Source organism: Mobula birostris, chromosome 10 (assembly GCF_030028105.1).
Source record: "Mobula birostris isolate sMobBir1 chromosome 10, sMobBir1.hap1, whole genome shotgun sequence".
Classification (NCBI taxonomy): domain Eukaryota; kingdom Metazoa; phylum Chordata; class Chondrichthyes; order Myliobatiformes; family Myliobatidae; genus Mobula; species Mobula birostris.
The window spans coordinates 22,835,565-22,853,047 of record NC_092379.1 but is presented as its reverse complement, the minus strand read 5'-3'; positions in this window follow the sequence as shown (position 1 = coordinate 22,853,047).

Below are 17,483 nucleotides of genomic sequence, written 5' to 3'. Positions count from 1 at the left end.
GAGCGAGGTCTTCAATGAATACTTCTGTTCGGTATTCACCAATGAGAGGGAACTTGATGATGGTGAGGACAATATGAGTGAGGTTGATGTTCTGGATCATGCTGATATTAAGGGAGAGGAGGTGTTGGAGTTATTAAAATACATTAGAACAGATAAGTCCCCGGGGCCTGACGGAATATTCCCCAGGCTGCTCCACGAGGTGAGAGAAGAGACTGCTGAGCCTCTGCCTAGAATCTTTATGTCCTCGTTGTCCACGGGAATGGTACCGGAGGATTGGAGGGAGGTGAATGTTGTTCCCTTGTTCAGAAAAGGTAGTAGGGATAGTCCGGGTAATTATAGACCAGTGAGCCTTACGTCTGTGGTGGGAAAGCTGTTGGAAAAGATTCTTAGAGATAGGATCCATAGGCATTTAGAGAATCATGGTCTGATCAGGGACAGTCAGCTTGGCTTTGTGAAGGGCAGATCGTGTCTAACAAGCCTGATAGAGTTCTTTGAGGAGGTGACCAGGCATATAGATGAGGGTAGTGCAGTGGATGTGATCTATATGGATTTTAGTAAGGCATTTGACAAGGTTCCACACGGTAGGCTTATTCAGAAAGTTAGCAGGCATGGGATCCAGGGAAGTTTGGCCAGGTGGATTCAGAATTGACTTGCCTGCAGAAGGCAGAGGGTGTTGGTGGAGGGAGTACATTCAGATTGGAGGATTGTGACTAGTGGTGTCCCAGAAGGATCTGTTCTGGGACCTCTACTTTTCGTGATTTTTATTAACGACCTGGATGTCGGGGTAGAAGGGTGGGTTGGCAAGTTTGCAGACGACACAAAGGTTGGTGGTGTTGTAGATAGTGTAGAGGATTGTCGAAGATTGCAGAAAGACATTGATAGGATGCAGAAGTGGGCTGAGAAGTGGCAGATGGAATTCAACCCGGAGAAGTGTGAGGTGGTACACTTTGGAAGGACAAACTCCAATGCAGAGTACAAAGTAAATGGCAGGATACTTGGTAGTGTGGAGGAGCAGAGGGATCTCGGGGTACATGTCCACAGATCCCTGAAAGTTGCCTCACAGGTGGATAGGGTAGTTAAGAGAGCTTATGGGGTGTTAGCTTTCATAAGTCGAGGGATAGAGTTTAAGAGTCGACATGTAATGATGCAGCTCTGTAAAACTCTGGTTAGGCCACACTTGGAGTACTGTGTCCAGTTCTGGTCACCTCACTATAGGAAGGATGTGGAAGCATTGGAAACGGTACAGAGGAGATTTACCAGGATGCTGCCTGGTTTAGAGAGTATGCATTATGATCAGAGATTAAGGGAGCTAGGGCTTTACTCTTTGGAGAGAAGGAGGATGAGAGGAGACATGATAGAGGTGTACAAGATAATAAGAGGAATAGATAGAGTGGATAGCCAGCGCCTCTTCCCCAGGGCACCACTGCTCAATACAAGAGGACATGGCTTTAAGGTAAGGGGTGGGAATTTAAGGGGGATATTAGAGGAAGGTTTTTTACTCAGAGAGTGGTTGGTGCATGGAATGCACTGCCTGAGTCAGTGGTGGAGGCAGATACACTAGTGAAGTTTGAGAGACCACTAGTCAGGTATATGGAGGAATCTAAGGTGGGGGCTTACTGTTGGTTAAAAGGACCGACGGTCCTCCCACCCATCTTTCACGGGATTAGAGAAACATGCAGACCGCCTGTCACTATTGGTTGATTGGTGGTCCGCACGTTGCCACCCATTGGTTTGCGCGCATAGCCGTCATACGACGTGCTCTACCATTGGTCAAGTTTTTTTTAAAAACGTGCTGCGGTTGAATCGCATGAAAACATTTCGGAAAGGTCCATTTTGTTCACAAAATTAAAGTGGATGGTTCATCAAAGCTGTAAAATTTTGGAGGTTATAAATTTTATGATTGAACACAGATAACTTTGGGAAGAAAAGCATAGCAGCTTTACGCCTGCACCGAATGGTGATGTTTACCGGTCATTGCCGTATAAATTATTATTTCCGCACGGTATTTCTGAAGCCTCGAGGAACATTGGGAGCGAATTTGCCATTTGATGGTCACATGTGTTGTTTTTAAAAAAGAAAACGATGTTTAATGGCAGTTGCGATTCTCTTCCAAATAATGAAATGGAGACACTACGTACCCAAGCGCCTCTGCGCGTAGAATAAGCTCTATCTCGAGTGGAACTGGAGACGAAGTAGGGTTGAGATCTTTCATGTGGACTGAAAGACAGAGGGGAGGTGACCGGGGTAAAGAGGCGAGGGAAGGGGTAGAGCAGGTGCTGTCAGGTGATAGGGGCCGCCAGGTGAGCGGGTGGACGGGCAGATGGGGAATGGAACAGTAGCAAAAGGCTGAAGATAATGGAATCTGATGGGAGAGGAAGGTGGAGCATGAACTAAAGGAAGGGAGGTGCGGAGGGCAGAGGGGAGTAGTGGGGACGGGAACCAGTGGGATGAGTGTGTGGGTTGTGTCTCGGACTGGTATAGGAAACACCCTTGAATAGAAAAGCCTACAAAAATTTATGGATACAGACTAGATCATCACAGGTAAAGCCCTTGTTGTTACTGTGAACGAAGTCACCAGAGAGACAGTGAAGCTGGTGGTGATAGAAGTCTTTATTCAGCAAAACAAGCAGCAGGCATCATACTCAGACTCTCTTGGAAGAAGAGGCCTGCCTGACCCAATATTACATGTCATTTTTATATGCTAAATATGAAACGTAACAGCAGGACAATTCTGTAGTTACAATGTTACTTAGAATACTCCCTTTGAATTACATATAATTTTCAAATACCTCCATCTTCACATCCACACTCCATGCACATAAAATGAATGTTAATTCCCACTGACTGTGGACCACATTCATGCACAAGCAGGTATCTGAGGTCGAATTTATCTGAGGGCAAGGAGTTATAGTGAGAGGGACAGAGGGAGAAAAAAAGAGAGAGGAAAAAAATAAGTAAGTAAGAAATAAACAAACAAACAAATAAGGGATGGGAGGTGGGGCATTAGCGGAAGTTAGAGAAGTCAATGTTCATGCCATCAGGTTGGAGGCTACCCAGATGGAATATAAGGTGTTGTTCCTCCAACCTGAGTGTGGCTTCATCTTGACAGTAGAGGAGGCCGTGGATAGACATATCAGAATGAGAATGGGACGTGGAATTAAAATGTGTGGCCACTGGGAGATCCTGCTTTCTCTGGTGGACAGCCTTGCTTATCCTCTGGGCTCCCCTCCCCCTTTCTTTCTCCCTCGGCCTCATGTCCCCTGATCCTCTCCCTTCTTCGGCCTCGTATCCCTTTTGCCAATCAACTTTGCAGCTCTTAACTCAATCCCTCCCCCTCCTGTCTTCTCCTATCATTTCGGATCTCCCCCTCCCCCTCCCACTTTCAAATCTCTCACTATCTCTTCTTTCAGTTAGCCTTGACGAAGGGTCTCAGCCCAAAACATCAACTGTACCTCTTCCTATAGATGCTACCTGGTCTGCTGTGTTCACCAGCATTTTTTGTGTGTGTTGCTTGAATTTCCAGCATCTGCAGGTTTCCTCGTGTTTCCGTGGTGTCTCAGGAAGGCAGCGTCCATTATTAAAGACCTCCAGCACCCAGGGCTTGCACTTTTCTCACTGTGATCGTCAGGTAGGAGATACAGAAGCCTGAAGGCACACACTCAGCGATTCAGGAACAGCTTCTTCCACTCTGCCATCCGATTCCTAAATGGACATTGAAGCTTTGGACGCTACCTCACTTTTTCATATACAGTATTTTTGTTTTTGCGCATTTTTTAATAATCTATTCAATATATGTAATTGATTTACTTGTTTGTTTATTATGTTTTATTTTATTTATTAATATATTTTTTCTCTCTCTGCTAGATTATGTATTGCATTGAACTGCTGCTGTGAAGATAACAAGTTTCACGTCACATGCTGGTGATAACAAACCCGATTCTGATTCTGATTCTGAACCGGAGGTGATCAGGGAGTTTAAGGTAAAGAACCCTTAGGAACTAGTGATAACAATGTGATTGAGTTCATCTTGAAATTGGATAGGGAGAAAGTAAAGTCTGACATAGCAATATTTCAGTGGAGTAAGGGAAATTACAGTGGTATGAGGAGTTCACCAAAGTAAATTGGAAGGATCTGCGAGCAGGGATGTCAGCAGAGCAGCAATGCCATGTGTTTCTGGGAAAAATGAGGAAGGTGCAGGACATGTGTATTCCAAGTATGAAGAAATACTCAAATGGTAAAATAGTACAACTGTGGCTGACGAGGGAATTCAAAGCTGATGTAAAAACAAAAGAGAGGGCATACAACAAAGCAAAATTATTGAGAAGACAGAGGATTGAGAAGTTTTTAAAAACCTACAGAGAACAATGAAAAGAATCATTAGAAGGGAAAAGATAAAATATAAAAGCAAGCTAGCAGTAATATCAAAGTGGATAGCAAAAGCTTTTTGTAGTATGTAGAAATTAAAAGAGAAATGAGAGTGGATATAGGACCGCTACCAAATGAGGCAGGAGAAATAATAATGGGGAACAAGGAGATGGCAGGTGAATTAAATGAAAATTTTGCATCAGTCTTCACTGTGGAAGACACCAGCAGTATGCCCGATGTTGTAGTGTGGGAAGGAAGAGAAGTGGGTGCTGTTACTATTACAAGAGAGAAGGCTGAAGACCTAAAAGATCATAAGTCACCCAGACCAGAGAAACTGCACCCTGGCGTTCTGAAAGAGAGAGCATTAGAGATTGTGGTGGCAGTGGAAATGATCCTTCAAAAATCATTGGACTCTGGCATGGTGCTAGAGGACTGGAAAATTGCAAATGTCACTCCACTCTTTAAGAAAGGAGGAAGACAGCAGAAAGGAAATTATAGACAAGTTAGCCTGACCTCAATGGTTGGGAAGATGTTCGAGTCAATTGTCAAGGATGAGGTGACGGAATACTCAGTGACCAAGGACAAGATAGGACTAAGTCAGCGCGGTTTCCATCAGGGAAAACCCTGCCTGACAAACCTGTTGGAATTCTTTGAGGAGATTACAAGTAGGATGGATAAACGGCATGTAGTGGATTTCGTATATTTGGACTTTCAGAAGGCTTTTTACAAGGTGCCACACATGAGGCTGCTTAGCAAGTTAAGAGCCCATGGTATTTCAGGAATGTTACTAGGATGGTTGGAGCATTGGCTGATTGGAAGAAGTCAGCGAGTGGGAATAAAAGTGGCCTGGGCTGGTTGGCTGCCAGTGACTAGTGGTGTTCCGCAGGGGTCAGTGATGGGCCCACATTTTTTATGCTGTATATAAATGATTTAGATAATGAAATAGATGGCTTTGTTGCCAAGTTTGCAGATGACACAAAGACTGGTGGAGGAACAGGTAGTGTTGAGGAAACGGGTATGATGCAGAAGGACAGACGAATTTGGAGAATGGGCGAGAAATGTCAAATGAAATATAATACTGGAAAATGAATGATCATGCACTTTGGTAGTAGAAATAAATGTGTGGAGTATTTTCTAAACGGAGAAAATCCAAAAATCTGAGATAAAAGGAACTTGAAAGGCCTTTTGCAGAACACCCTATAACCATATAACAATTACAGCACAGAAACAGGCCATCTCGGTCCTTCTGGTCCATGCCGAACGCTTACTCTCACCTAGTCCCACCGACCTGCACTCAGCCCATAACCCTCCATTCCTTTCCTGTCCATATACCTATCCAATTTTGCTTTAAATGACAATATCGAACCTGCCTCTACCACTTCTACTGGAAGCTCATTCCACACAGCCACCACTCTCTGAGTAAAGAAGTTCCCCATCGTGTTACCCCTAAACTTTTGCCCCCTAACTCTCAACTCATGTCCTCTTGTTTGAATCTCTCCTACGCTCAATGGAAAAAGCTTATCCACGTTAACTCTATCTGTCCCACTCATAATTTTAAATACCTCTATCAAGTCCCCACTCAACCTTCTACGCTCCAAAGAATAAAGACCTAACTTGTTCAACCTTTCTTTGTAAATCAGGTGCTGAAACCCAGGTAACATTCTAGTAACTCTTCTCTGTACTCTACTCAGTGCTCTGATTTATAAAGGCCAGCATACCAAAAGCTTTCTTCACCACCCTATCCACATGAGATTCTACCTTCAGGGAACTATGCACCTTTATTCCTGGATCACTCTGTTCTACTGGATTCTTCAATGCCGTACCATTTACCATGTATGCCCCATTTTGATTACTCCTACCAAAATATAAAGGTTAACTTTCAAGCAAGTCAAGTCAAATCGTCACTTTTTATTGTCATTTCGACCATAACTGCTGGTACAGTACACAGTGAAAACAAGACAACGTTTTTCAGGACCATGGTGCTACATGAACCAATACAAAAACCACACTGAACTACGTAAAACAACTCAAAAACTACACTAGACTACAGACCTACCCAGGACTGCATAAAGTGCACAAAACAGTGCAGGCATTACAATAAATAATAAACAAGAGAATAGGCACAGTAGAGGGCAGTAGGTTGGTGTCAGTTCAGGCTCCGGGTATTGAGGAGTCTGATGGCTTGGGGGAAGAAACTGTTACATAGTCTGGTCGTGAGAGCCTGATCGCTTCGGTGCCTTTTGCCAGATTGCAGAAGGGAGAAGAGTTTGTATGATGGGTGCGTGTGGTCCTTCATAATGGTGTTTGCTTTACGGATGCAGCGTGTGGTGTAAATGTCTGTATTGGCGGGAAGAGAGACCCCGATGTCCTGAAAACTGTGCCCCCTGGTAGGTGATGGGTGGGAGTGACAAAAGGCTGAATATAATAGAATCTGATGGAAGATGAAGTGAGGCCTCAACAGTGTTTTATAAAGTCTCAACATTATATCCTTGTTTTAATATTCCAGTCCTCTGGAAATGAATGCTAACATCACATTTGCCTTCCTCACCACAGACTCAACCTGCAAATTAACCTTTAGAGAATCCTGCTCAAGGGCTCTCAAATTCCTTTGTGCCTCAGAGTTTTGTATTTTCTGTCCACCTGGTCAAAAGTTAAAGCTTTAATTTCTTCTACCAAAGAGCATGACCATGTATTTGCTGACATTGTATTCCATCTGTCAGTTCTTTGCCCAGTCTGCTAATCTGCTTCAGTCTTTCTGTAGCCTCCCTAAAAACTACCTGCCCCTCCCCCATGACAAACTCGCCAATAATTTCCTTTCTTCTCTCTCTCTCCCTTCTTGAAGAGTGGAGTGACATTTGCAATTTTCCGGTCCTCCATTCCAGAATCCAGTGCTTCTTGAAAGATCATTACTAATGCCTCTATATTGTCTTCAGCCACCTCTTTCTGAATGTTGTGGTGTACACCATCTGCTCCAGGTGACTCATCTACCTCAGTTTCTCAAGAATCTTCTCCATGGTAATGGTAGCACACTTCATGACCCCTGACACCTGGAACTTCTACCATGCTGCTTGTGTCTTCCACAGTGAAGACTGATGAAATGTATTTATTCAGTTCTTCGGCCATTTCCTTGTCCCTCATTACCACCCTCCCAGCATCGTTTTCCAGTGGGCCAATATGACCTCTCACCTCTCTTTTACACTTCATATATCTGAAGAGACTGTTGGTATCCTCATTAATATTATTGGCTAGCTTACCTTCGTATTCCACCTTTAACTTCTTACAGACTTTTTCAGTTAACTTATGCTGGTTCTCAAAAGCTTCCCAGTCCTCCAACTGTCATGGTCTTGTCCGTCAAGTCCACATTCCGGTTCATTGTCCGGTCCTTCGATCCATATTCCGGGTTTTCCCTGTTTTCCCAGGTTCTATTGGGTGCCTTAATTGAGGCACCTGATTCTCGTTTTGGGCTGGCACATAAATACCTCTCAAACCAAGAATTCTCTGCTGGGCTGTTCCCTTCCCCTTCCTTCTGAAGCCCTGCCTGCATCCCCGTCAAGTTCAACTGCCAGAGGGAGACCAGAGCCTTGCCATGCCAAGATAAGGAACTATTTATTGTTGAGTTTGGAACTATCTCTTTGTGTTCCTGTGTTTAGTGTCTGTGTCAAAGAAGAGTCCTGGCCCTAGCTCCTGTTCCCAAGGAGGGGTCCTGACTCTGTGTAAAGTCCCGGCCCTAATTCCTGTTCCCAAGGAGGTGTCCTGGCTCTGTGTTCTGTGTTCCAGGCGCTGTGTTCCAGTCCTGTCCAAGTCAAGGGTTTGTGTTCTCATCCAGTCCAGGAGTCCCTTGGCAGTTTACCTCGGCAGTTCCCTCGGCAAGTGTCCTCAGCAGAAAGGGTCCTGGCCCCGCGTCCCAGAAAGGGTCCCGGCCCCGCGTCCCAGAGCCTAACAAAGCCGAGTCCAAGAGCCGAGCCAGACTTAGTCCAAGAGCCACGTCCTGCCCTGGAGTATCTCAAGTCCAAGGCTCTGTGTTCCAAGACCAAGCCTGGTCCAAATCTGAGCTTCGTGTCCTTATCTAGTCCCCGTTCCTCGGCTAGCCCAGGGGTTCCTCGTCCTGTCCTGTAGCCATGTCCTGTCCTTGCCAAGATCTTAATCCCGAGTCCTAGCTCAGACCCGGGTTCCAGTTCTGAGTCCAAGTCCAAACCAAGACCCAGGTTCCGGGTCCTTGTCCAGGTTCTGGTTCCGGAATTCTGTGTTCCTAGTCCAGGCTCCTCGTTCCTAGTTCCCTGTCCGGGTCCTGTGTTTCTAGTCCAAGTCCCAGCCCTGGCCCTGAACCCTAGACTCATCCAGGGACTGTGTCAATTTCAAGCATTGTCTCTTCCTTACTCACCTTCCTATCTCGATAAACCTAGTCTCTGTCTTGCTTTTGGGTCCGCCATCCATGCCCAGCTTATAACACTAACTTCTCAATAATTTCTGCTCAGTTATATGCCCTCTCTTTGGCTTTATGTTGGCCTTGACTTTCCTTCTTCGGCATGGCTGAGTCATCTTGTCTTTAGAATACTTTTTCCTTTTTGGAATGTATAGATCTTTTGCCCTCTGAGTTGCTTTCAGAAATTCCAGCTATTGTTGCTCGACCATCATCCCTGCCAGTGTTCTTTTCCAATCCATTATAGCAATCAACTCCTCTCTCATGCCTCTATAACTTCCTTTGCTCCACTGTAATAATGATACATCTAACTTTAGCTGCTTCTTCTCAGATTTCACTAATCAATTCCAGTTCATTGTAGAATACCCAATACAGAATAGTCAATCTGCCTGCAAGGATATGGGACCTCTCAGGCTCAGGCGTAACCTATCTCTTTTGTACATGTTATATCTTCCCCAGAAGAGGTCCTGATAATCCATAAATCTGAACCCATGCCTCCTGCACCAGTTCCTGAGCCAGACATTCACCTGCAAATCAGCCTATTCTTACCCTCATTGACATGTGGCTCAGGCAGCAATCCAATGATTACTACCCTGGAGGTTCTGTTCCTCAGCTTTGTACCTTGCTTCCTAATATCTCTCTTTGGGACCACCTCACCTTATCTCCCTATGTCATTTGTGCCAATATGTACAAAGACTGTGACGAGAGTCCTTGATGAGGATGGTTTGGACTCAATTGCTGGGGTATCTTTGTGCCCAAAACATCGTTACCAATTAGCAGGACCATCCAGAATCCTTAAAGGGGCCGCACCAGCTATCTGCACTGCGAAGAGTCAGAGTCGAAATTACGGAAGCAGGGACTGTTGGGGGTGCCTCGTAACAGGACCTATTATGTACGCTGATTCCTGCCGACCCTGGCTACTTGGAGAGGCAGTGATGAGAGTTGTGGAAGAGAGCAGGATCTCAGATATCTCTATCAGGCACCCAGCACCTCTCCTGGAGTCCGAATAATTCCCAGTCCATGAGGTATTGTCAAATACCCAGAGCAGTACGCAAGTACAAAAGTCTTCTCACCGGGGCAGCGGGGCTGATGGTGGTGGGGCTAAGGGGCTGATGCAGACAGGTTTTAATTTAGAGATTTGGAAGGTGGGATTGATCTTTGGAGCTTTGGGGAGCTGCAAAGTTTCTCTTGTCCTAATCCATTTCTGCTTGCAGCGTTGGATGAAATCTTCAGCCTCAGGGACCCCGACCTCTGCCTCCTTGTATGTAAAGAGAGGCAGAGGATAACCAAACTCACTTGAACGGTGACAACCCATGCGCGGAATGCTGTAAGGTGTTGTAACGGCCCACATCAATGGTCTATATTCATGAGTGGTAGGGGATAGTGATTTTTGGCCATCATGCAGTTGAATTCCCTATAATTAATGCATCGTTGCAGGCTCCCATCGTTCTTTTGTGCGAAGAAGAAGCCTGTGCCAGCAGGTGTGGTGGAGGGCTGAATGAAGCCTGTGGCAAGAGCCCCCTTGATATACTCTTCCAATACACTTCTCTCTGGGCCCAAGAGCACATACAATCAACCCCTTGGGGGACAGGTACCGAGCTGCAGGTCTATCGCACAGTTGTGGGGTTGGTGTGGTGGAAGAGTTGATGCCTTTCCCTTGCTGAAGACCTCCTCCAGGTCCTTGTAGATGGAAGCACTTTCAACAGGTTTGGGTGTGCTAACCCCTCGGGACCTTCTTTCGAGGATGACCCCCTTGTTTTTTTAGGTGACAGGGTGACTCAACCAACCTCAGAGTCTGCTCCCTGGGCTCACGAAGCTCATTTGTGGAAACAGGCCAAATCAGAGTCTAAATCCCAATCGGAATCCTCAGGCGACGGCAGCAAGACTTTACACAGGGTACATTCCCTCCAGCAAATAGGCTTCAAAGCTCGGCATAATGGAGTCTGTTCCATTACTTGAGACCTGGTGGCTGTGTTCTTAAGCTTAGCTGCAAGTTCCCCAGAATGTTGGGGCGTCTCTTTGGTCCTCTCTTCCACATGATCCCATATCCTCATCTTCAAATCCACAGTGTGTTGCTGGATCCGCCTGGAACCGAGTGGGCAACCGTACAAGACAGTTACAGGCATGGGTTAGCTCGACTTTTGCAGCGGGAGATAATTTACAGAACCTGGGCCTGTGTACCTCCCTCTGCAATTAGATGCTCAACTTCTTAACTGGAAGACCAATCTGTACAGATTGACAATAATGTCTCCTCCTCGCTGATGATCAACACTGGGGCACCTCAGGGGTGTGTGCTTAGCTCACTGCTCTACCCTCTCTATACCCATGACTGTGGCTCAGCATTGCTCAAATACCATCCATAAATTTGCTGATGATACAACCATTGTATTGTTGGTAGAATCTCAGATGGAGGTACAGGAGCGAGATACACCAACCAGGGGAGTGGTGTCACAGCAACAACCTTGCACTCAACATCAGTAAGATGAAAAAGCTGATTGTGGACTTCAGGAAGGGTAAGACGTAGGAACACATACCAATCCGCATAGAGGGAGCAGAAGTGGAGAGACTGAGCGGTTTCAAGTTCCTGACTGTCAAGATCTCTGAGGATCTAACCTGGTCCCAACATATTGGTGCAGCTACAATGAAGGCAATACAGTGAATATACTTGAAGAGATTTTGTCTGAAGAGATTTACTTGAAGAGTTTGAAGAGATTTGGTCTGTCAACAAAATCACTCAGAAACTTCTATTGATGTACTGTGGAGAGCAGTCTGACAGACTGTATCACTGTCTGGTATTGGGGGGAGTACTGCACCGGACCGAAAGAAGGGTCGTAAATTTAGTCAGCTCCAACTTGGGTGCGAGCCTACAAAGCACCCAGGACATCTTCAATGAGCGGTGTCTCAGAAAGACAGCGTCCATTATTAAGGACATTCAGCACCCAGGGCATTCCCTTTTCTCACTTTTACCATCAGGTGGGAGGTACAGAAGCCTGAAGGCTCACACTCAGCGATTCAGGAACAGCTTCTTCTCCTCTACCATCCAATTCCTAAATGGCCATTGAACCCTCGAACACTCCCTCACTTGGTTAATATATATTATTTCTGTTTTTGCATGATTTTTAATCTATTCAATGTACACATACTGAAATTTATTTATTTATTACGACCCAGATCTGGGCCGTACCCTCCAAATATCCGGTCCTGCCTCTCGTTTTTTTTGCACTACCTTACTTTCCATTTTCTATTTTCTATTCATGATTTATAATTTCAATTTTTAAAATTTACTATCAATTTGTACTCCAGGGAGCGGAAGCGCAGAATCAAATATCACTGTGATGATTGTGTGTTCTAGTATCAATTGTTTGGTGACAATAAAGTATAAAGTAATTATTTTTTCTTTTATATTATGTATTGCATTGAACTGCTGCTGCTAAGTCAACAAATTTCACGACACATGCCGGTGATAATAAACCTGATTCTAATTCTGATTCTGGATGTCGAACTGACCGATGAATCAATGGGACTGGGAGTAGTGACTGATACCGTCACAGTCCTCCCGATACTGGATGGTCCTAGTAGTCCTGATAGTTACAGCCTGGGACATTCAATCATGCCCACAGAACCTTGTCTCTGTCCCGCTGTCTGAGGAATCTCCTATCATCACTGCATTCCAGTTCCTGAATACATTCTCTCAGTTGCTGCAACTCGGTGCACCTGGAGCGGATGTGTTCACCTGGGAGACTGGAGTCTCCCTGACTTCCCACATCCCACACAGAGTGCAAAACACTGCCCCTGGAGCCATTCCTACTAAACTACTATGCCCTAGTAGATGAGGAATGAACTAATGGGAACAGAAAGAGAGAAACCTTATGGTCTTATGGAAGGTGGAGCAGGACTAAACAGAGGAAATCCATGAGACATAATCTGTCACACACAGAGCCTTGCTCACTAATCCTAATCTACCCCAAGACCATTTGGCCCATCGAGTCATTTTATCATGGCTGATCCATTTTCCCTCTCAGCCCCAATTGTCTGTCTGCTACCCATATCTCTTCATACCCTGATTAATCAAGAATCTATCAACCTCTACCTTGACTATGCTGAGACTTGGCCTCCGCAGCCGCCTGTGGCAGTGAATTCATCTTCTAAAATAAACCCCCCTATTCTGAGGCTATGCCATCTGGTCTTAGACTCTCCAGTCATGGGAAACATCCTCTCCACATCCACTTTTAACATGGCTATTCAACATTTGATCGGTTTCAATAAGGTCACCCTTCATTCTTCTGAATTCCAGTGAGCACGTGAAATGCTCTCCATGTGACGAGCCTTTCAATCCCAGGATCATTTTTGAGAATCTCCTTTGAACTCCCCACAATGTCAGCACATTTTTTCTCAGATAAGGGGCCCAAAATTGCTCACAGTACTCCGTTAGGCCTCACCAGTGCTTTGTAAAGCCTCAACATTACATCCTTGCTTTTATCTTGTAGTCCTCTTCAAATGAATGCTGACATCACTTTTGCCTTCCTCACCACCCACTCAACCTGCAAATTAACCTTTAGGGAAGCCCACACAATGATTCCCAAGTTCATTTGCACCTCAGATTTTTGAATTTTCTGTCCATTTTGAAAATTGTCTTTCCTTTTTATTTCTTCTTCCAAAGTGCATGACCGTACAATTCTGAACATTGTATTCCATCTGCCAGTTCATTGCCCATTCTACCAATCTGGCTTCGTCCTTCTGTAGCCTCTGTACTTCCTCAAAGCTACCTGCCCCTCCACCCATCTTGTATCATGTGCAGACATTGCAACAAAGCCACCAATCCTGTCACCCAAGACTCTGACATTTTATGTTAAAGGGAGCAGTCCCACCACTGGTCACCAGCAGCCAAACAGAAAAGGCTCCCTTTATTCCCATTCTTTTCCTCTTGCCACTTTATCCCTGCTACTGTCTTTCATGTAATACCATGAGCTCTTAACTTGTTAAGCAGCCTCATGTACTGCACATTGTCAAAGGCCTTCTGAAGATCCAAGTACACAATATCCACCAATTCTCCTTTGTCTGTTCTACTTGATATTTCTTCAAAGAATTCCAACAGATTTCTATGGCAAGGTGTTCCTTGAGAAAACCATGCTGACTACAGCTGATTTTATCGTGTGCCTCCAAGTACCCGGAAACCACAACCTTAGCAATCGACTCCAACTTCTTCCCAAGCCCTGAGGTCAGAATAACTGGCCTACAATTTCCTTTCTTCTGCCTCTTTCCTTCTTGAAAAGCAACGTGAAATTTGGAATTTTCCAGTCTTCCAGAACCATTCCAGAATCTAGTGTTTTGTGAAAGATCATTACTAATGCCTCCACAGTCTCTTCAGCCAAGTAGCAGGAGCATCACCCACTCCTGCCCCCAACACTCTCGAAGTTCCACCATACTGCTCGTGCCTTCCACAGTGAAGACTGATGGAAAATACTTGTTCAGTTTGTCCATCATTTCTTTGTCCCTGATTACTACGTCTCCAGCAATGTTTTCCAGTGGTCTAATATCCATCCTCACCTCTCTTTTACACTTTATGTATCTGTAGAATCTTTTGGTAACCTCTTCAATATTATTGGCTAACTTACTTTTGTATTCGATGTTTTGCCTCTTTGTTTTTGTAAATTGCCTTCTGATGTTTCTAAAATCTTCCCATTCTAATTTCTCACCAGTTTTTGCTCTGTTATATTAGCTTCCTACCATAGATATTGGGTTTGCTCATCTATAGTTCCCAACATTTTATTTTTAATTGTAACCCTTCTTGAATTGCTGAACTGAACTGAATTCCTGCTCCCTGTGCAAGGTTTCAGCAATGTACTAATCTATGATATGTTCAATTTTCAACTTCACCTGCACATGGCATTTGGAATAATCCAGAGATGACCACTGTTGGGGTCTTATATTTTACCATCTTTTCTTTCTCCCTATATTCACTGCACAGCAGTACATCCATTTTTTCTTCCAATTGTCATTTGAGCCAATGTGTGCAACCACTTCTGTTTGCTCACCCTCCTCACTGAGAATGTTCTGCAATCGCTCTGAGACATCCTCATCTGAATTCTACTCTATTTGTAATTCCTCATCTCACCTACCCAGCTGATCAAGATCCCACTGTAATTGTTGCTAACCTTCTTCTCTCCCCACAATACCATCTGTTTTAGTGTCAGCTGTCATCTAATACTCAGGAATATGGGATCGATTCCCATCAATGAGAGGCTTCCTTCATCCAGGTAAGAGCAGTCATTTGGATGAGATTGAAAGGAATAATTCTCAGTCCGTCTCTGTGGGAATGCCCCCAAATGCAGTATTGTGCAAAAATATACTTGGATCAGATTTTGGAGAGCCACAAAGTCGTGGAGATTCCCAGTGTCTGGAACACAGGGTGCAGAGCAGGAAGTGAGGAACATGGCACAGATTTGGATATTAGTCTGGTATCCAGGCCTTGGAGAGTCTCTCCCTCTTACACTGTGATCTCTCTGTCCTTGTCCTTCCTGCTTCTCTCTCTCTCCTTCCACCTTCCCTTAGCTCATTTCAAACTTTTCAAACCTCTAATCTGCTGCCTCATTTCTCCCTCCCACCCCACAGAGCACAGGGTCAGATACTGGCTCTGACAAGCTGCCTGCACTTTGTACAAGCTGCCTGCCTTCTTATCCACAGAGTCAACCTGCGTAACAGCTTTGAGTGTCCTCTGGACTCGGACCCCAAGAGCCCTCTGATCCTCCACACTGCCAAGAGTCTTACAATTAATACTATATTCTGCCATGATATTTGACCTACCAAAATGAACCACCTCACACTTATCTGGGTTGAACTCCATCTGCTACTTCTCAGCCCAGTTTTGCATCCTATCAATGTCCCGTTGTAAACTCTGACAGACCTCCACACTAACCAGAACACCCCCAAACTTTGTGTCATCAGCAAACTTCATAACCCATCCCTCCATTCCTCATCCAGGTCATTTTTAAAAATCACGGAGTAAGGGTCCCAGAACAGATCCCTGAAGCATACCACTGGTCACCGACCTCCATGCAGAATGTGACCTGTCTCTAACCACTCTTTGCCTTCTGTGGGCAAGCCAGTTCTGGATTCATAAAGCAATGCCCCCTTGGATCCCATGCCTACTTACTTTCTCAATAAGCCTCGCATGGAGTACCTTATCAAATGCCTTGCTGAAATCCATATACACTACATCTACTGCTCTTCCTACATCAATGTGTTTAGTCACATCCTCAAAAAATTCAATTAGGCTTGTAAGGCACGACCTGCCCTTGACAAAGCCATGCTGACTATTCCTAATCATATTATACCTCTCCAAATGTTCATAGATCCTGCCTCTCAGGATCTTCTCCATCAACTTACCAACCACTGAAGTAAGACTCACTGGTCTATAATTTCCTGGGCTATCTCTACTCCCTTTCTTGAACAAGGGAACAACAACTGCCACCCTCCAGTCCTCCGGAACCTCTCTCGTCCTCATTGATGATGCAAAGATCATTGCAGAGGCTCAGCAATCTCCTTCCTCGCCTCCCAAAGTAGTCTGGGGTACATCTCATCCGGTCCCAGCGACTTATCCAACTTGATGCTTCCCAAAAGCTCCAGCACATCCTCTTTCTTAATATCTACATTCTCAAGCTTTTCAGTCCACTGCAAGTCATCCCTACAATCACCAAGATCCTTTTCTGTTGTGAATACTGACTAGTGAACCCAAGCCTGTAGACCCCAGCCTCCATGTCTGAAGACCAAGACCCCAGCCTGCAGTCCCAAGCCTCTAGACCCCAGCCACGTCCTGCCTGTAGTCATGTCATGTTCTTGCCTGGTTCTGGAGCCCGAGCCCGAGGCAAGACCCAGGTTCTGGCTCCTTGTCCAGTCTCTAGCTCGGGGCCCAAGCCCAAGTCTGCATTCTTGTCCCTGCTCCTTGTCTGTACCCTGTCACATCCCTAATCTAGTCAAGTCCTGTTCCTTGCCTGTGTCTTGCATTTGGGTCCATTCCCAACGCCCCCATTGTGACAACCACTGAGAGACCTGACACCTGACCAGGTTCATTTCCCAATACCAGATCAAGTACAGCCTCTCCTCTTGTAGGCTTGTCTACATATTGTGTCAAGAAACCTTCCTGAACACACCTAACAAACTCCACCCCGTCTAAACCCCTCACTCGAGGGAGATGCCAATCAATGTTTGGGAAATTATAATCTCCCGCCACAACAATCCTGTTATTATTACTCCTTTCCAGAATCTGTCTCCCTATCTGTTCCTTGATGTCCCTGTTACTATTGGGTGGTCTATAAAAACACCCAGTTGAGTTATTGACCCCTTCCTATTCCTAATTTCCACCCACAGAGACTTCGTAGACAAACCCTCCATGACTTCCTCCTTTTCTGCAGCCATGACTCTATCACTGATCAGCAGTGCCACGCCCCCACCTCTTTTGCCACCCTCCCTATCCTTTCTGAAACATCTAAAGCCTGGCACTTGAAGTAGGCATTCCTGCTCCTGCATCATCCAAATCTCTGTAATGGCCACAACATCTTAACTTCAAGTGCTGATCCATGCTTTAAGCTCTTCCACTTTATTCATAATACTCCTCACATTAAAATAGACACATCTCAAACCATTGGAGTGAGTGCATCCCTTCTCTATCACCAGCCTATTCTCTCTTTCTCACTGTCTC